The sequence below is a fragment of the Falco rusticolus genome, chromosome 1 (genome assembly GCF_015220075.1).
Source record: "Falco rusticolus isolate bFalRus1 chromosome 1, bFalRus1.pri, whole genome shotgun sequence".
NCBI classification, from domain to species: domain Eukaryota; kingdom Metazoa; phylum Chordata; class Aves; order Falconiformes; family Falconidae; genus Falco; species Falco rusticolus.
This window is the reverse complement of record NC_051187.1, coordinates 64,079,081-64,098,782: the sequence shown is the minus strand read 5'-3', so window position 1 is coordinate 64,098,782 and position 19,702 is coordinate 64,079,081.

Genomic DNA, 19,702 nt, shown 5'->3' with positions numbered 1-19,702 from the left:
GGTCATTAAATCTTTCAGTAGCTTAATATATTCAGGAATGATGCTGTGGGCTAAGCTAGTGTAGCCAAGTCTCAAAGCATTAAAACTATTATAAAATTCCATGATTTTTTTTCAACAAATCTACTACCTCTTCCCGAGATATTCAGAGAGCTTGTGATTACTTTCTACATGTCCAAAGCATAATTCTGACCAATCCTAATTACTCCACAAAGATCAAGTACTCTGTATAAGATACTCCTAGAAGCTGCCCATAGTCAAATCATAAAAGAAACTTTTGTTAGGAATAAATTATAGTAGTAAAGATAATTCAGACCTCTTTGTGGACATGCAGCAAGCAAGGGAAATCATATGAGCAGTTTTATTTTAGTATAAATACTTCATGTATAAATGAGAGGAATATCATCATTATTACAAAAGATTATACAGCACTTAAAAAGTAACCATTAATTTGTAAGGAAATGTATCCTCCCTTTTCCCTTCAGTTCTTGACGTCTTTGCTGTAACTGCTAAAGCAGGTAATGAAGTACATCCTTCACAAAGGTATGAACTGCAAAAATCTGTTCTACATTAAATTAACATTAAATGTATCTCTGTCTTATTGTGGTTAAAGTACTGTATCTTTTTTACAGTTATCAGCATTTAACTTTAAAATAATTGAGGGAATGCCTAGCTGTTTCTGCTTATATAGAAAGGTGAAATACCAGAAAGGTGGTAAATCAGAATTAAAAAAAAACAAACAACAAACCGTAAACTCTCAAGATTAAATATTTAAATGTTTCATAATTGCTGTAAACAGCTAATTATTGCTTATTGAAACATTTTTTGATCATTTAGTCTTTTTTTGATTCACTATGAGAACTTTCATAAAAAAGGCGATGAAAAGCCAGAATAACTGTTAATTTAAATCACATGCTTACTTCAAAGTAAATAGAACAGGGAGTTCTGCTAGTGCAGATGCGTAGAACTTGCTAGAGTTCCAATCGTAGAAATTTTATGACCTTTCCTCTGAAATCTGAAGAAGCAGATTCCCTTCCTCCAGAAAAGCAACAAAAAACAGTCCACAAGCATATTGAAACCACATTTAAATACATTGCATGCTGATTACTGTTATAATCTCATTCCCTAAATTGTTGCTATTTTGCAATTATTTTCAGGAAGTGTTCAGAAGGTTAAGATTTTTCCCCCAATCCTCCCAATTATTAAATTATAAGTGTTTTTTCTGAGAAGAAATAATGATTTTATAGGATAGGGAATGTGTTAATCTGCCTCATGACGATTCTGCCATACAAAAAAAAAATAAAAAAAATCCTCCAAACCCAAATTCTTTTACTATAAAGGGCTTTAATCTACATTCCTTGTTTTCTCTCTTTCCAATTATACTCCTCACCAACTTGCTTTAAACATGAATAATGCAATAATGTAAAAACATCCCCCCTGGTCAGAAACTTACATCATTTCCAACATAGGTAGTTACAGAGGGCAATTATAATACCAAGGTAATTACATACAGAATCATGTGAACTCTGACAACCCACTGAATGGTATTCCCCTGTAGGTTACAGATTAAGCAAATCAAAGTATTTATTAAAACAAAAAGTTTATTTTCTTAGCTGAATCCACCTTCCTTTGTTGTGTATACTCCTCCTAAAAATTCAGAAATATCAAGGCATTTTACAAAAGAATTTTGTGTAAGCACCTTAACAAGTCCCAGTCCTAAAAACATGGGAAAAAAACCAAACAACAACAGCAAAACCAAAATCAAACCCAACCATAAATCCAAAAACCTTTGTATTGGGTTTGTGTGGTAAGGTTTGGTAGTGGAGAGGCTACAGGAGTAGCTTCTGTGAGAAGTTGCTAGAAGCTTCCCCTAAGTCCAATGGAGCAAATGCCAGCCAGCTCCAAGATGGACACAGCACGGGCTAAGGCACCCATCAGCAAAGGTGGCAGCACCTTTCAGATAATGTATTTAAGAAGGGGGCAGGGGGACAACACACGACACAGATCTGCACAACAAATTGCAGTGGAAGAGAGGAGTGAGACTAGGCAAGAGCAGCCACTCCACAGAGACCCAAGTTGGTGAAGAAGGAGGGTCAGGAGGTGCTCCAGGCACCAGAGCAGAGATTCCCCTGCAGCCCATAGTGAATGAAGACCATGGTGAGGCAGGCTGTGCCCCTGCAGCCCATGGAGGTTAACGGTGGAGCAGATAGATACCCACGTGCAGCCCATGGAGGACCCCCCACCAGAGAAGGTAGATGCATGAAGGAAGCTGTGACTCATGGGAAGCCCACATTGGAGCAGGCTCCTGGCAGGACCTGTGGCCCCATGGAGAAAAGAGCTCAGGCTGGAGCAGATTTGCTGGCGGGGCTTGTAACCCCATGGGGGACCCATGCTGGAGCATTTATGAAGAACTACAGCCCGTGGGAAGGACTCACGTTGAAGAAGTTTGTGGACAACTGTGTCCCATGGGAGTAACCCCACACTGGAGCAGAGGGAGAGTGTGAGGAGCCTCCCCCTGGGGAGGAAGGAGTGGCAGAGACAACATGCAATGAGCTGACCACATCCCCCATTCCCCGTCCCTTCAGGAGAGAAGCTGAGCCCAGGAAGAAGGGAGGGGTGGATGGAAGGTGTTTTTAGGTTTTGGTTTTGTTCCTCCTTATCCTACTCTGATTTGATTGGTAATAAACTAAAATAATTTCCCCAAGTTGAGTCTGTTTTGCCCATGATGGTAAATGCTGAGTGATCTCCCTGTCCTTATCTTGACCCACAAGCTTTTCATTATATACTCTCTCCCCTGCCCACTTAAGGAGGGGAGTGATAGAGTGGTTCTGGTGGGCACCTGGTGTCCAGCCAGGGTCAAACCACTACACCCTTGTATGGTCCAGAGTCACGTTCTTCCTCACTCACACAATCATAAGCATTTTCCAATGGAACTAATCAGGGCAGCTGCCAAGATAAAATCCAGCGTCGGAATCCTGAAACTTACTTATGTCCAGTTGCCAAAATGTTCTTCAATATAGGCTCCACTGGGATTTTGGTAAAGATCCTTAGCAAGGGACGTTGGTCACTTTTCAGAAAAAGAGTCAATAGTGCTATTGATGAAAAAAAAAATATTGTAAAAATGACGGAATGTCACTGTTCAATATACCAAGCTTTTCTTACAAATTCTATTTGGAAAAGTGCTGCCTATCAGAGGAAAAAAAGTGTTTAAAACATTTCAGTGATCCATGTAGAGATGTGTTTTTTATAATTATGATAGTGAATAAGCAAATAACTACAGTTTCTGCTAAGATTCAGTATTTCCAAACCAAAAAGTCAAGGTAGGGCCCATCTATGTTCTGTGTCTGCTGCCAAATTCAGCCAAATTGCAAATAAGGATATAAAATTATAACATAAAAATTAGTGCAGTTGACAGAGAACTGAAAACAGTAGAACAGCAGAAAAAAGCCACCAACAAGCAGGCATGGCAAATGTCAGATTTTCTATATTTTATCTTGCCTTTCATTTACAACATTTTATTAATTTTTTGATATTTCCTATCACCCGTTATGACCCATGCACTTGTAAATCATATTCATGTACAGGCATGCATAATTCCCTTGAATTTATACAGTTTACAGTTTCATTTCATATAGCCTGGAATCTAGAAAGATTTTGACATTTAGTCAGTCATGTCACTGTATGTGGCAAATGACCAGAGATTACTGCTACACTCCAGTGGGGATGTAATAGGCAATGACAGTGTAAAAAACTGTGCAAGTTATAACTCAGAATAACTTGCAGCTATGGGTCCAGAAAAAAAAAAATATAAACTGTACCCTAAAGAACTTGTGGCACTGGATCTTACCTATGCTACTCCAGACATAAAACAATTATAGTCTTCAGACAGTGAAAACAACTTCTACAGGTAGAAAAGCACCTCCTGGTATATGGTAGGGTCATTGAAAATGCAGGTAAGCCAGCAGAAGATGGAGATGGAGAACAGCTAGGGTCTAACAATGTTCAGCTGATTTGATTCTATATAAAGCACAGGCCACTGTTCCTAAATTGAACTCAAAACGTTTGACTTTGACAATGATGACTGAAGCGCCTTAATCTCCTAAACATTTTTAAAAGCAGCTTTTATGAATGTAATTGTCTATACAAGTGAAGTGGTGCACAGAACTCTGGTTTAATGAACTAAACTAGAAAGTTTTGCAACGTTTTTTTCATGACTGATGAGACATTCTAAACTACTTTTTTATTTAATATATCAACCTTTGTTTAAACTTTATGAGGATATATTGTATTACACATGCACATCTCAATACAAAATTAAGTTAGAGGAATACTCTAACATATTTCAAAATGTCACACTTAATTAGGCTTTTTGAGAAATTACAGCCCCTTTCAAGTCCCAGTGGGTAAAACCCCATATTTTTCAGTAACTGCCATTTTAACAGACAGCAAGTCAGAAAAAAAGAGCTTGAGAAAGATCTGATTTCTTATGGAAGCAAGTGTGAAAAATCACTGGATTGTGAATTCTGATTTAAAATCCTGTGTTCTGGATAGAAATTACTAAAAGCATTAAAGATACTAAATGAAAATAAAATTCTTCAACACAATTTTCAATTAAATGCTATATCAATTGCCTATAAATCAGATGTAAAATGTATGATTCCTTTCCCATCCATGCTGGTAGTTATTTTACTCTTTTACTGGTTTCTTTTATCTCCTTATTAGCAAAAAGAGTTGTCTGAACAACCCTCATACACAGACAAGTCAACGCTGTCTAAGTTATCCTTTAAATATGTCCATGTACAGCCCGTACCCGTTAGTGTACATTTGCCTATTTCTATTCATGTAAATAAAATTATCTAGCTTTCTGAATCAGGCCCTAAAACAATGTCTTTAGTTCAGTTTTCCACTGATCAAAGCATACATGATGAGTGGGATGAGCAGAGGCCTTGAAAATAGAGCACTTACTGAGCTCTTGTTTGTCTACAAAAAAAAGTTAAATGTTCAACATTAAAGGTAAGGCCACTGGAGAATGGCCTACAGAATGCTGAATAAATATAAGGCATGTTTGGGTTTGTTCCCTTGTGCCCTAAACTCTTTCCTCCCACCCCCTAAACCATTCTCAAGTAGTTCCCTGCAGCAAATTCTCTCCATTAACATGCTTCTCTCTCTCTTGACTTACATGGCAGCACTCCAATATTTACTTGGTCATTCTCCAGTAATGTACAACATCTTTTGGTACTAAAGACTGATTTGAAGTCTAAAACTTGGTTTCAGACAACTTACAGTAAGTTTCCAAGGATCTACTAAGACTAGTGGAGAAGCTTTGCTTTGTTCAAGGCAACATTAATGAATCAGATTTGTGACGTCACAATTTGAGCTTCAATCAAACCTGGATCTATGGATATTCTCGGCTCAGGACTAGTACGTAGAGCAACAACTGCTATCTTTTCCCATCAGGAGGGAAGTAATCATAATAGTAACACATTTGTACAGGAGACTTTTAAATTTTCAGTATGAATATGAATCTAATTAGGGGCCCAACACTGATATTCTCCTGTGTTAACATATATACACATTACTCTGACATTGTTATATGAAAAAAAAAAAAGTTAAAATGAGTGATGCAAGACCCTCAGAAGCCTTGAGGTTTGGAAAAGCTTCAAAAAAACAGCACACACATAGACAGTTAAAGAAAGAAACAAAGAGAATCCCACAACATCCTATGATCTTCCCTCCCATCCCAGATGCTTACCAACAGAGAGCTTCTTATCTCTATCATCCTCCACATGGGGACGATCCAAAGCTGTTTCTTCACAGAAAAAAACTTCCAGTGCAGAAGCTTTTTGAGCTTCCTTTGTCTCCATAACCTCTTCTTTTTGTTTCCGTTGTTGCTCCTCAACAAATGGCAGCTTTTGTACTGACTTATTGGCAAATCTGAGAATAAGAGACTTTGTTCTTTGAGAACCTTTGTCCTTCTCACTACATATTTAAGTGGGGTGTTGCACAGCATCTTGTAGCCCCATTAGTGTCTTTACTTTTTCAGCTTACATGACTATTTCAGATTTTGTTACACTCTGTTAATTTAACCTCCTGTTTTGCTGAGCAAGCAAAAGATGGCTACTAAATGTCAATTCTGTCTCTACTCAGGGTTGAGAGATGCAAAACAAAAACAGGGCAGAGGTTGAAGTTGAATTTTATTTTTATAAATTTTAAATATTGTTAAATTTGACAGCAACAGCAAAATCTATTTTGTCTTTTTGTGTGTAAAAATAAAAGCAGACTCTTGGCTACTGTGGGCCAAACAAACCTCCTAGGCACACAATTTGTCTTATATACATCCAAACCAGGTCCACTCTGTTCAGCTACACATGGGCTTAGAATCTGAACCAAGTGAGCAAAGGTGAAAGAGACATTTGGCTGCTAAGAAACTGTCAGAGCCTTCTCATTTTCATCTCTACTTAACGGTAATACTTGTAGTGTGGCAAATTCTTTCAAACACCTTTGTTTGGGTCGAGAAACACAAAAATGTCCATGCACACTCTTCCACAGGAGAGAGTCTGGGTTTATGTATACAATTGTAACCAAAGTTAGTCACTTTTCAAAATTGTAATTGTATATAAGAGGGCTGTTGCAGTGAATATATCATTTAAAAGAGACTAAAATAGTAGCAGAACAGCTACCATAGAAAATTCATGTTGCAAAATTAGCCTATCCATTTTCACAATATATAATCATGCGTAAGAGAAGGTTTATTGTAGGAATGTAGAATGACTCAGTGTTAAATTATATGATGGCTGAAACCATTTAGGACTGCTCAGAATCTAAAACATAAAAACAAGGTCTGAAAAAACAGTGCTGTGTTTAGAACTTTAGAATGTGGTGTTAACTATACAAAGTTACTAATATTTTTGCTTATTGAGAATGCTTACATGGGAAGCTTTTATTCTGCTCTGAGTAGCAGGAAATAAGAAAAGATATTCTAAGCTTTTGGATTTCAACTTGAAAATTCCAGTAAGAGTAAATCATGGGAAAATATCCCAAAGGCCGTGGTTTGTGTACTTGCTTTGCTTTAAAAAGCCTGCCCTGTGTTTTCCTAACTGTGATGGTTAACTAAACACCAGAGATTTATTGTTGGTTATTTCAAAAATCCTTCAGAGATCTGCAGAACCAATTGCTTTCACAGGAGCAATATCATATTAATCAGTACTTAAAAAAAAAAAAAAAAAAAAAGGGTATCAAGTTGTTACTATAGCACAAAAAAGTTTAGAAAAAATTATCTACACTTTTTCCTCTCAAATAAAGAGGAAGAAAGAAGAAAGAAAGAGATAAGGAAGGAAGGGAAAGAAAGTCAAAGAAAGAAAGAAAGAAAGAAAGAAAGAAAGAAAGAAGGAAAGAAAAAGAAAAAGGAAAAGGAAAAGAGAAAAAGAAAATAAAAAGAAGAAAAAGAAAAGAATAAATAGCAATAGAGAGAAGTCTATATGATACTCACACCTAAATTTAACAAGAAAGCATGGGCATTTACTGAACTTGGTGGCCTTGAGAGGGTGGTCATTTCTGTCACATTGTAGAATTAATGGCTTCTTTTTCCAGAATATAAGAACCGAAGTCTGATACAAATATGGACTGTACAACAGAACATTACTGAATAGACAGTTTAGCCACTTCTACATTTTGTAGAAAATATTTTTGAATACTGTTTGTGATAAAAATGGAGTGATCTACAGAGGAAAGTAATGAACTTATCAGGGAAGTGAGTCTCAGTTAAAGAATGTGGTGACTTCAGAGAACAAGGAAGTTGCAGATATCTCACCCACCAACTGTTTTAGTTCTTGATGCAGTCATGATTCTCAGAAAAATACAGATCCTTCTTTCTCAGGGACATAGCCAAAGTCTATTTGATTTTTTTTTGTTGTTGACTTTAACAGGTATTGGCTGAACTAATGACTTGAGCAGGTACCGACAAGGTCCCAGACGAGTTGTGTTATGTATTTTCAGCCTTGGTGTGAGTTGGCACTGGTCACCACTGGTGATCAGAATGAATCGGAGTAATTTTGTTTAAAGCAGAAAAAAATCCACAGTAATAAAAATGCCAGAAATATAAAAAAGCTGAATGTGGTTAATCAGGAATTTAAACAAGACAGCAGTTACCCTTAAACAGAAATTTGACTCATCACTACTGAAGAAGGTGACCTTGGAGTTAATTCTACAGATCTTTTAAAAAACAACAGTAGCATATGTTTTATTTGAAAAACACATACAGAAAAAACTACCAATACTTATTACTGCATGAAAATCCTCTGTTCCTTGTAAGTGGGTAATTTGCTAATTATTAGATGAAAAAAATCATCATAAATAACTGATATGCTTTTTTTCCCTGCTCAAAAATACTGAATATATCAAGATTTGTGGGTTTAAAACTTATCTACTGAGTAATTTCTATTTTAAAAACGGTAACTTATGGCTTGTTTACAAGTTCATAATGAGACTTAGACTTTCAGAATTAAATTAAATTTGAATAGAAGACAAGTACATGTGATGCCTAGTTTCCATGTTTTATCCCTTCCACAACAGTACTGTCTGTGTTCCGATTTTATCTACAGATATGGAATCCCTCTTTCTAACAAATGAATGAAACTTTGGAGTAATATCATACTTTCACATTATTTCTCAACTCCAGAAAAAATATTTTAGCATATATTCTGAAAATAACAAGACTTAAACATCTGCCTTAGTACTTTATTGAGTCCAGGAAATGTACTTTATATGCAAAAGCTTGAAAAATGAAGTTAAAATTTTCTTTCCACACACATTTCGTAATAGTAATGCTAATATTTGGCTATTTTTATACATGTTTCTGTCAGAAAACACGGTTGCTGGAGTATTTTTGGAAACAGGAATGTGATCACAGCTATTGTACTTTTAAAGAATATTTGAATATACTTGGGATTTTTTACAGTATTTATCCTGCTCTATAATTCACTAAGCAGTGTTATTTGGTGGAAAGACTCTTTATTTCTTAGGTAAATAACTACATTTCTACTCCTGGATTACAGAAAACTTTGGTTTCGTACAGAGCAATACAAACTGTTACTGGCATTTCCTCTCTAATTTTTAAAATAGAGCATCATCGCCTTTTCTTCTTGAGGACCAGAGAAAACAAGACAATAAATATTTCACATTAATACCATGTTTGATGACTGCCCTGTGCTCGATTAACTAAGATAATTTCTGTGATACTGTGCTATTAATTTTTACATAAATATTTTATTTGTGTGGTCTTTCATGGCTATGGGAAATATGAAACAAAGCTATAAAAAAAAGAGGAGGAATCTTCCGAGGATATTTAACCACAAACACATACTTTCCTACAAAAGAGAATAGTGAAGCAGTGCATCTTGAATGGATCTACTCTTTAAAACATGAATATTAGTAACAAAACATATTCTGATCTTTCATATTTATATAGGTAGTCAGAAATAATAAATTCTCCAGTATGGTTCACAGAGATTCTCAGAAAAGAGGCTTACCAAGCAGCCTGAGGAGAAAGAAAAATTATATTGTTCTTATAGCAAAACTTTATAATGACAAAAACAATCTGCACAATGAAAACAACCTTGCAATAGCTTTGACCCAAATCTTACAGGGATTCTTAGAGTTAAAAATAAAATAGTTTTCTCTGTCTTTCCATTTTTAGATGTGAGTAGACAAGGGAAGTCAGAAATACCGTGGAAAACCCTCTGTTTTCACACTAGCAGACTCTGAAGAAATAGGAATAGCTGCCAGTATTCAGTGACTGTTCACAGTCATTATCACACAGACTTGCCTTGACTTCATGACATTTAGATGGCAAGAAAGTTGTTTGCAAGAATGTCTGAGAAGCTGATCCCTTATATCACAGGCCTGTAGTTTTTGCCACTTCCTCCCTGTGCACTCTGTTTGGAGAAAGGTCTTTTAGGAGATCTCTGTACACACCTGAAAATCCAGTCAGGGTGCAAATACAGCGTGTGTGCCTGTGTGTATAGTTACATTTGCACATGCGTTAGTCCACAAATTACTGACTGTCAAAATAGAAGTTTCCCTATTCAGATGACTCCTTCGTTAAGGGTATTTCCTTTCTTTAGCCTTTGTGCTCTTTCCTGTATTTAACACTTACCACTTCCAAGTCCATAGATGTAATTTCTGTCCAGAATAAACTCTTCATGTCTTACATCTGGCTCTAGGCCTCGTGTAAAAGCTGTGATTGATTCCCTAACAATAATGTCTTTAATTGTTCCAAAGCTCAAGTCTGGAGAGGGTAACTTGAGGACAACACTATATGGTCAAATAACATACTTGAGCATCAGCCATCAGAAGCAATATCCTAGTGGATGTCAGTTTATTTAGAATTAGGAGAGACTTGAGTGAAATTAAGAACTTTAGCTCATGAATGTTAGATGCCATATGCATTTCCAGAGCCTCTGTCATTAAAGTTTCTGAAAGTGGAGAGAGCTACAGCTACAGCTGGGCACATGCTGTACTCCTAGGGTACAATAGAAGAATAATGGTCATGCTTACATGCTTGAGGCTTTCCTAGGTCAACAGCAATGCTTTCCTGGAAGCTGGAGAACCAAAGAGTTTAAGTGCCCTTGTTCCCCACCCCCCAGTTTCCCATCTATGCTGCATCTAGTGCAGAAAACCCCTGGAAATTTCAGAATGTTAATGAAACACAATTCAGTCAAATTTTTCATATTTTTTTTCTTTCATATCCTGTTTAATTTAATTGACTCAGACTTTAAGAAGATTAACAAGGATTATTTCAGATACTTCATTTTACATTAAGAATGATTCACAGTATGGATAGCCTTTACTATCAGCATTACTCACATCTTCTTAATAACTGGAGTTACTGCTTGCCTTGAAATTCCATCCATCCCCTGCAAGCTTGGCTTGGCTTGCAGTGCAATTAAGTGTATTTCAGGCAACATGACACTGCTCTCAGATTGAGTTGTTACATCAATCATTATACAGTGGGACCAGTTACTGGTGCAAAGTCAGGATGTAGAGGTATTAATGATATAAATGGAAGGAGAGACGAACAGAGCTGCATTACTTAGAAAGGACAGAAATACTTAATGAAATTGTATCAAATTCAAAAGACATCTCAAAATAAGATAAAAATGGGAAAAACTGGAAGTCAATCATGTCAGTATGTCTAAAAATAGAACTGTATTGATTTGGTTTTAAAACTTATTTTAAATAAAGTATACATTAGGAAAGGGGCTCAACATGCAAAATAAAAGAGAATGTTTTATTTAAGATGGAAGAAATTAATTTATGTGACCTCAATCTTCACCACGGAAATAAAAACTTAGCCTTCAATAGAAGATATTTTGGTTCTGGTATTTTTTTCATTTCAGCCACACAACCATAGAGAAAATGATCAGGTTTTTACATAGCTCTACATGGAAGACACCCCACTGCCGTTTGTAAGTTTTTCAAAAGTGTAGCTCTTGCCCACCTTTGTAAAACATTTCAGGCTTCTCAGTGCAAAGGCATTGCATAATTGCAAAGCATTACTGTGTTTATGCTGTTACCCTCAGGACATAAAACATAAGAAATTTTTGTGGCCTATGATTTCATTCTATACAGTGGTGTGCCTGAACTATTTCTGATGTTGTTTACAGCTGTAGGAGCTGGGGCATAGTTGCCTTTTTTATAGAAGAAAACAGCTAAAGATTTTGTTTTCAGGGGACCTTTCCCAGTGTGAGACAGCCGTTTTCCTTTTACAGTCTTCTAGAGGCTTGTATATTGGAACTACTGAACAATCAGCTCAAGTTATGCTCCATAAATATTCAACATTTTGCCCCTACAGTAAAACCACATTGATGTTCGGCTTTCAAGGGCTGGTAATCACATTCCACCCCTGCTGTGAGGGCTTGAATCAGCCATTCAGTACAGATATGGTTAGTTTACAGATCTGGGGGTGGAGGCTGGTGAGTAGAGGGGTCAATGAGGGGAGTTTATCCAGCAGTGGAATAGCCAACGTGTATTGCATTATTCTGCCAAGTAAGGAGAAGAAAGCTCCATGACACATTGCAAGCACTCTTTCAGTGAAGACAGACACATATGATCCAAATCCCAAAGATTACTTTTGCTTTGTCCCTTCAGTAAGCAGCATGTGTGCGCAGAAAGCAAAAGGCCTGGTTTTATTAACCAGATTTAAAAGCTTGTCTCATTATTTTAGGTGAAGAAGTAACACTCATTGGTTTCTCCAGGATCTACAGGTTTTTTCACACAGGGCTTTAGCTGTAATTATTGGTAAAAAACCAAAAAAATCTGATGCAAAAAATAATTATTATATGTTTTCAATAGTTAGTGGTTGGCCCAGGCAGGAAAGGCCTGATGGGGGACACTAAATATAGGAAGAAGGGTCAATCTCCACAGTGAAGAATAACTTCTAGGCAGATGAGAGTGGTTTTCCATGTATATTGCCAACCAGCAGTTGGCTTTAGGCTCAAGCAAACTGAGCTGCAGGATCTCACAGTCCTCCAGTCCATCCTGCTAAGGCTTCCCATCCTCTTTCCTGAAACCCTTTTCTCTCATATGTGAACAGAAGTGTTGCTAAGCTTTTTCTGTGATTCACAGGTTTCGCTAATTTACAGAAATGCTATATGGAGGGATTCTTTTGCTAAGGAATTATCTGATAGGGTACCTACTGTTAGGTGTTTCAGTTTTCATAGACAGCATTAATGAGTGACTTTTAATTTCTTCTCTGTCTGGTAGGGGCAAACCATTAAAGTAATAATTTCCTTCGCTCATTCTTTTTGGGGTGTTTTCCCACCTCACCAGGTGTATTGAAAAAACAATGTTGCTTTGCTCTATATGAAACAACAACCCTACTTCTCTCCCAAACACGCTGCTGCTGCCAGGCTACAGTAGTGATCTCCAAACACCATAACGCTATCTAATGTTTGGATAAAGGATCTGTCAGACATAGTCAGACATTTTTCAAGTAGTATTTCAAAGAATTTTGCATGACCCATTTCATTCAGGCACAAGACAGAGACCCATGTCATTTTTAGATCAGGGTGCAAATACACGGTGCTTTTCACTGTATGTTGGGACCAGTACGGGAATTACCATTCATTACATCTATTTTCTTTTTACCTAACTAACAAAACTCATCTGCATTATTGACAAACACTGTTGTATGTATACTGAAACTCCAGAAGAAAAGAATTCCAGAACCACTCCAACAGAGACAGACACTCCTTGTATAACTACTTAGGAAGCTATCTTAAGTAGGACTTAATATTATCCCTGACCTTGAGCTTGCTTTCCCCCTATCCTTTCAGCAAGGATCAGCTCAAACACAAAACACTGTTGTGGTTCAGTGAGATGCATGAAGGTCTAATATTCCATATGAAAGACTGAGCTCATTTTGGGCTTAGAAGCCATTAGTGGTGGGTTATATAACAAGTTTTAAGTATCTACTTAAGTAGGACTATGATATGAGTCTCAGCCCATCAGCCAGTGAAACTAGCACCTGCATTGGTTCAGATATATGCACTCAAAGTATTCATTTGTTTGTGAAAAATAATGTTAGGTGCTTTTTCTAACTGTTGAAGTAAAATAATTAAATTTTCTTAAGTATTTACTGAATATTGTTCTGCACATCTGCAGAAGCTTCGTTTCTCTTCTGTGACAGATGAACTAAACTTAACTGCTAAATAGAAACCTTTAAGTGTGAATACTTGCATATGTAATTCACCATTGATTTTCCACAAGTGTTTTCCATTGTTTGCTTGAAAAAAAAAAAAATAGTCTAAAGCAGTATTTTAATAGGAATTGGATCCAGCAAAAAAATTGTGAAAACTGTCACAAAAGGGCTATAAAGACAAAACAAAGTATTAACATGTGAACAGTTTGCAGAAGTTTTCCAGTATTCACCTGTCTTCACTGTTTTATGAACGATGTATTCCAAACAGTGCCTACATTTGTTCAAATACTTAACCAATGCTAAATATTTTTCTCTGACAATGTTTTAAGCAAATTAGTTTACTTCTTTACACTGAACCAAATTTAACAAATCATAATTCCTAATGAATTAATTCACTGACAGCAAACATTCCCCATTTCTTAACATTACATATTGAAGTGGATTTGGATATCAAGAGTCTGCAGCCCATGTTCAAAATGCACACATAAACCAGGAACCTCTTCTGAATTTATAGCAGTGCATGTTCCCTTACAGGAACCACTGTCACCCTCAGCCAAATGCAACTGGTAGTAACAATCACAGGTATACCAGGCTGTAATTTCTGGATTCAGACCAATTTACACTCTTTCTTTTGGAATGTAATGAATATAAATATAAATATAAATATTTAGTTTTAGTTAGGTGTATTTGTTTGTGGGGATTCTTTGATTGTTTCTCCTGTCTGAAGCACTAGGCAAGGCACTCAAGTGGAAAGCTCCTTTGAATGTGGGTTAGGTAGCCTAAGTGCACAGACTGTGTTTTCACTGTAATTGGCTTCTTTAGAAGCAGTACATTGAATAAAATACTCCTGTGTTCACTATCCTTCTCTGCCTTCCCAAAACTCTCTCCTCTGTGCCCTCAAAGGCAAGACACTTCCCATCAAGATTCAGAGTTGCTGTGTTGTACACAGAAAAACAAAAGATATGATCCCAAAGACATGGAACAGAAGATATGACCCTAAAAGTACCAGCAACCCACAAGGTAATGCAAGTGTAGCTTCCAGTATTCCCTTTCTTCCTTGGGGCTAACCCATGTGCTGAGCCTCCTAGTTGATTCTGCAGCAGAGATATGCCTACAAATATTTCTCTTGAATCACCAAAGTTGAGTAACTTCATAACACAAAGTAACATGAAAGTCAGGTCTGGCACACTAGTTTTAAATATCCAGACTGGCCATATGCATAGTGATGAAAAGCAACTGTATAGAAAGAGGAAAAGGTGTTTGTTTTAGGTTTTTATTTGTCAGATTACACATTTTTCAAGTGTGAGTGGGACTATCTGGTTTTGCAAGGGCACACTGATCATGAAATTGAGTGGTCTGTAAAAAATTTCCACTGTGAGCACACCTGAATTTGCTTTTCCTTCTTTTATCAAAAGCAATAAGCACTAGCCTAAACCAGATTTCTTTCTCAGATTTCAGTTCTACATGCTAGTGACCACCACTGAACTCAACAAAGCAAAAAAAGGGGTGTCTCAGCACTTTCCAGGATGTGTTATCCAGGTGTTTTTCTCTTTGCATGAGACAGTTTCTTATAGCTGTTGCTCAGCCTGTCTTTTATTGTGTTTTTATTTGGAAACTGTGTGTTAGGGTTATACCTTGGCCTAATACGCAGGTAGGGATGTTTGTAAATCCTTACTGAAAAAAATGCATATATTACAGTCTAAAAGCTCTGCTGTTAAAATGATGGCACTATACTTCCTGGCAAAATAGTGGCTGTATTATAAAGGCTGCAAAATGATTTCCAGTCTGCCTCAAGAATGCAGAATGTGACAACATGATAAGAAGTAAGAGAAACTGAAATTTTCATTATTGCTCACAACATTCTTTCCAAGTCCTAACTTAGCTACTGGAAATGTTTGCAAATTGCACTGCCTTGAATTGCTGCTATTTAAATCAATAACTTTAAAATTGCCAACTTCCACACAAAATGAATAGCACACAACTAAAACAAGTTTATTTTTATAACTTAAAAAGAGGTATAATCTTGGGTTAAGGTTTTCCACTTGAAATGCTACAGAGAATACCAACAACATTCAAACAATAAAGCACAAAAAAGGACAGAATTTCTAAAAAAAAAAAAAGCTTTTTCTTGTGCCGTTATGCCTGTTAAATACTACAGATGGCAATGCTTTTAAGAAAACTCCTGTCTTGTCTGATAACCAATACATTTGTGTTTGTAGATGGGTTTTTGCATATGTTATCAGCCTACTTTGTATTTAAGAGAAGCTCTTTGGAGCTGAATTCTACCTAATAATATCTGTTAAGAGGTTTTAGTTGTGGGGAGATAGTGTTGTGTATACATGTAGATGAATACTTCTAATAGCTGTTTGAATTAAATAAAATTGACATTTAATTTCTAAAATCTCCCATTTATTTGGAGATGTAACAAGTTTTGTTTCTTGCACTCAGAAAGTGTTCTTTTATCTGTTTACAGGCACTAAGCTATCAGTGTGGTGCAAACTGTGCTATGTTGGAGCTTCACTGAGCATGTTTTTCTCGATTTTCATTTCTGTCAGCTTCAATATGAAGCCATGAGTCTTTTTCAGCTCTGAAAAATATGCAAGTTTTCATTCAACACCCAAAAAAACAATGTTTTTTGATTTTGGACAATGAGATTATTGCAACTTAGTAAATTGTACACCTGATGAGTTACTTATTTTTCTAAATTGTGTTTATTTCACACATTTATGAAACTTTCCTGAGGCTTCTGTGGTTTTATTGAGAAAAAAAAGATACCACACTTCCTGTGGTTTATCTTGTCCAAACCTCTTAAAATCCTTGCCCCCTTTGCAACATATGGAACTCAGTTCCACACAAGTTCATCTTGAAAGTAGAAGTAATTGTGAGGAAATGTTACTATTTGTTGGCTATCGTTGTTGAAGTTCATTATATTATAGAAAGGGGTTATAGATATGAGCAATGAGAAGAGAGATTTTTCTTGTCCATTTCTATGTAGTCACTTTCAGTGGCTCTTAAAATATGCATGATTCCCACACAAAATGCAAACTGTAACAGGGGCTATTTTGTGATTGCTTAATCACATGCATTAGACAAACACTTAGCTTGTATTAATACTTCAAGCAAGATGCCATTATAATTAAAAGAGAAGCCTTCATTTTCTTAGGAGTTTAGGCCTCCTTGCAGATTACCATTTGAAAACTCACCATTTTCAAAGACCAGTTAAAACTGCATTATTACTGTATTTCACAGCAAAAAGCAAAGATAATACGACAGTTAATGTAAAACTGCTTCTTAAGACCTCAAAAGATCCCTTAAAAGCTAAGACTCAGTGCCTAAACATGTCTTCTCAAAAATACTTCTGCCTTCTGGGAAAGAAATTTTTATCTGTAGCAGTAATAAAAGGATTGCATATGTTGTACAGCAAGTAACAGGTGACTTTTTGAACACTTTCTTCTTTTAATTTCATTTAAAGTCACATATAATGTAGTTTTATGCACAAATCTAGATTATTTTTTTTTGTCCAAAATAAAATCATACTGTAGGTTAAGGTTTTCCAAAAGAACAGATTTCTGTTTTTTTACAAAAGACTAGAATAGCCTTGGAATTTAGGATTTGTGATAGCTGCTTCTCTCTTCAGATTCATGTTCATGAAACTTAAACTAAATTGTCACCTACAACTGGAAAATATCAAGGCCTAAAATGTATCTCCCAGGTCAATATTTGTGAAGTAACTTCAATATAGAATAGTTTTCTTCAAAAAGATACAAGATCTACATGAGCATTAGGTGCAGTTCTCATTAAATTAAGCATTATGCTATGCTGATTTATCAGCCAACATCAGACAAAGAAATACTGATGCTAATTTTCTATTTGGTTTTCTTTTACTTCCCACCTCCAGTAACCTATTACAAATTTACAAAGAAATAAACTGGCCGTGACATTTGGCACTCATTGCTGTGTGATAATTATCACAACTCTACCAAAACATACCAGGCATAACTCCTGGAAATGGCTATCAAAGCTAACTGCAGAAGCTATGGAGTACATAACATCCTTAAGGCTGCACAGACATTAGCTGTGCAATGCGACCTACAAAATCACCAGCAGGCTTGCCTGCTTTCCAGATCCCTAATTTCTGCCTATGGCTTGGCCTTCCTCTCTGCGCTGCTTCAGATCCTGGCTCCAATCCTGCTCATATGCCTTGGTTCTTACTTCTACCACACACCCACTGGGAAAGCTGGACAAACAATACATCCAAACAGATTTATGGATGATCTTCTTAGCTCTTTTATCCCAAAGTCTTGGAGGCTTTGATATTCTGTATCCAAAACCACAGCTCAGCCAAGCACGTAGTGTTTGCATTTATCTTTAAGTTGATTCACAGGGACAACACGATGGGTGTGAAATTTCCCTTTAAGAAAAAGCAATTTTAACTTCTATTACTTTTGAGTGCTATGGATCATTTAAGAAGCCAAGAATAAGGAATGGCATTGACTAAGCTTAAGAACAGACAGGATGGCAAAATAATTATCTCTTGGTGATATAATTTCACAGTTGTTTAATTATTACAATAGTAGATCCTTTTCTTACACTACTCTTTTCTGCTAGTAGGTTTTTTTTTCTTTAGTTTTATACTCAACATAGATGATTCAGAATTTCTGGCATGTGGGAAGTGAACAAGATCTTAGAAATGTCCATGTATCTCCACAGCATGTAACACGCTGTTGTTGAGTGTTACAGACTCACAAAAAAAGCAGATGTTACCAGACAGTTTTGGAAGCCTAACTCACAAATATCCTCATATTCTATCAAAACTAACAACAGTTTGAAACAGATTATTTTGCAATACCAATATACTGCACAATACTGTACTAGCCTCAATGGCTTTCTTTCCTCCTATCTTATCTGTCCCACTTGCACTTTTACTCTCTTTATCTTTTTTAAGCACAAAAACATTTTTTTGTGTTCAGATTATTCTTTTTTGTCTGCTCCAAATTTGCCCTTTCCTCTTTTCTCCTTCCTATTCACCATATCCCTCTTACCAGGTACCTGCAGTTACCTAACAGGTAACACCACTTCTCCCTTCAGCATCACCTCTGCTACACTGAGATTGAGACACTTTCAAAGAATGATCACTTTGATCATCGTTGAGATGCACCTTGTAACTCTTAGTTGTTCTTCCAAAGATTTACTCAAGTTTTGATCAAACATTTGAATAATATAGACAAATATTAAATAAACACATTAAATAATAATTAATCACTTAACCATAGCCAGTCTCAAAATGCAGTGAAGTTTTCTTTGTCACCTGCAGGTAACTGGTCAAATAGAAGCAACTGATTTATTTTTTTCCTAGCCAAGTTGTTTAAACTAGCAGTGTCTACTTTCACCTTCCCCAAGCTAGTTCCTCTCAAAAGTGGGTGTTCAAAGCAGTGACCCATGGATAACAAATAGAGAATATTCTTCTGCAGAATGGCTGTTCAGTAAGGAAGGCTTCAACCACTTAGCTGTCCAGGGCTGCCCTCCCTCCTACCAGATCATACTGTCAATCTCAAGAAGCCACTGTTTTTTTGCCACCACATAGAGATCTACTTCTAAACTGGGATTTGTGAGCTAAATTAATTACCAAAGAGATAACGATAGAAACCTTATTCCCAAAACAAGTGGGAGGTTACAATTCAGTATAAACTTATTCCTTGCCTATATTGTGTTGCAGGCGTATCACCTCCATATGCCAAACTGTCTCTTCTCTGTTCAGGAAAAATCAATGATCTCAGGTGCCTGTACAGGGAACTCAGGTCCCTCACAAATGAAGTACTCACAGAAAGCTTCTGAATGTTACGTAATAGAAATGTGCACCATTCATCAATAAACATTTCCTTTGGATAAGTAAGATTGCAAATGATACTTAGACCTGAAAAGTGAATGATGGCTTATTTGTAGAACACAAGAACTGACAAGGCACTAATTAGGAAGTTAGGAAACAGACTCATATCACTGCCCAGA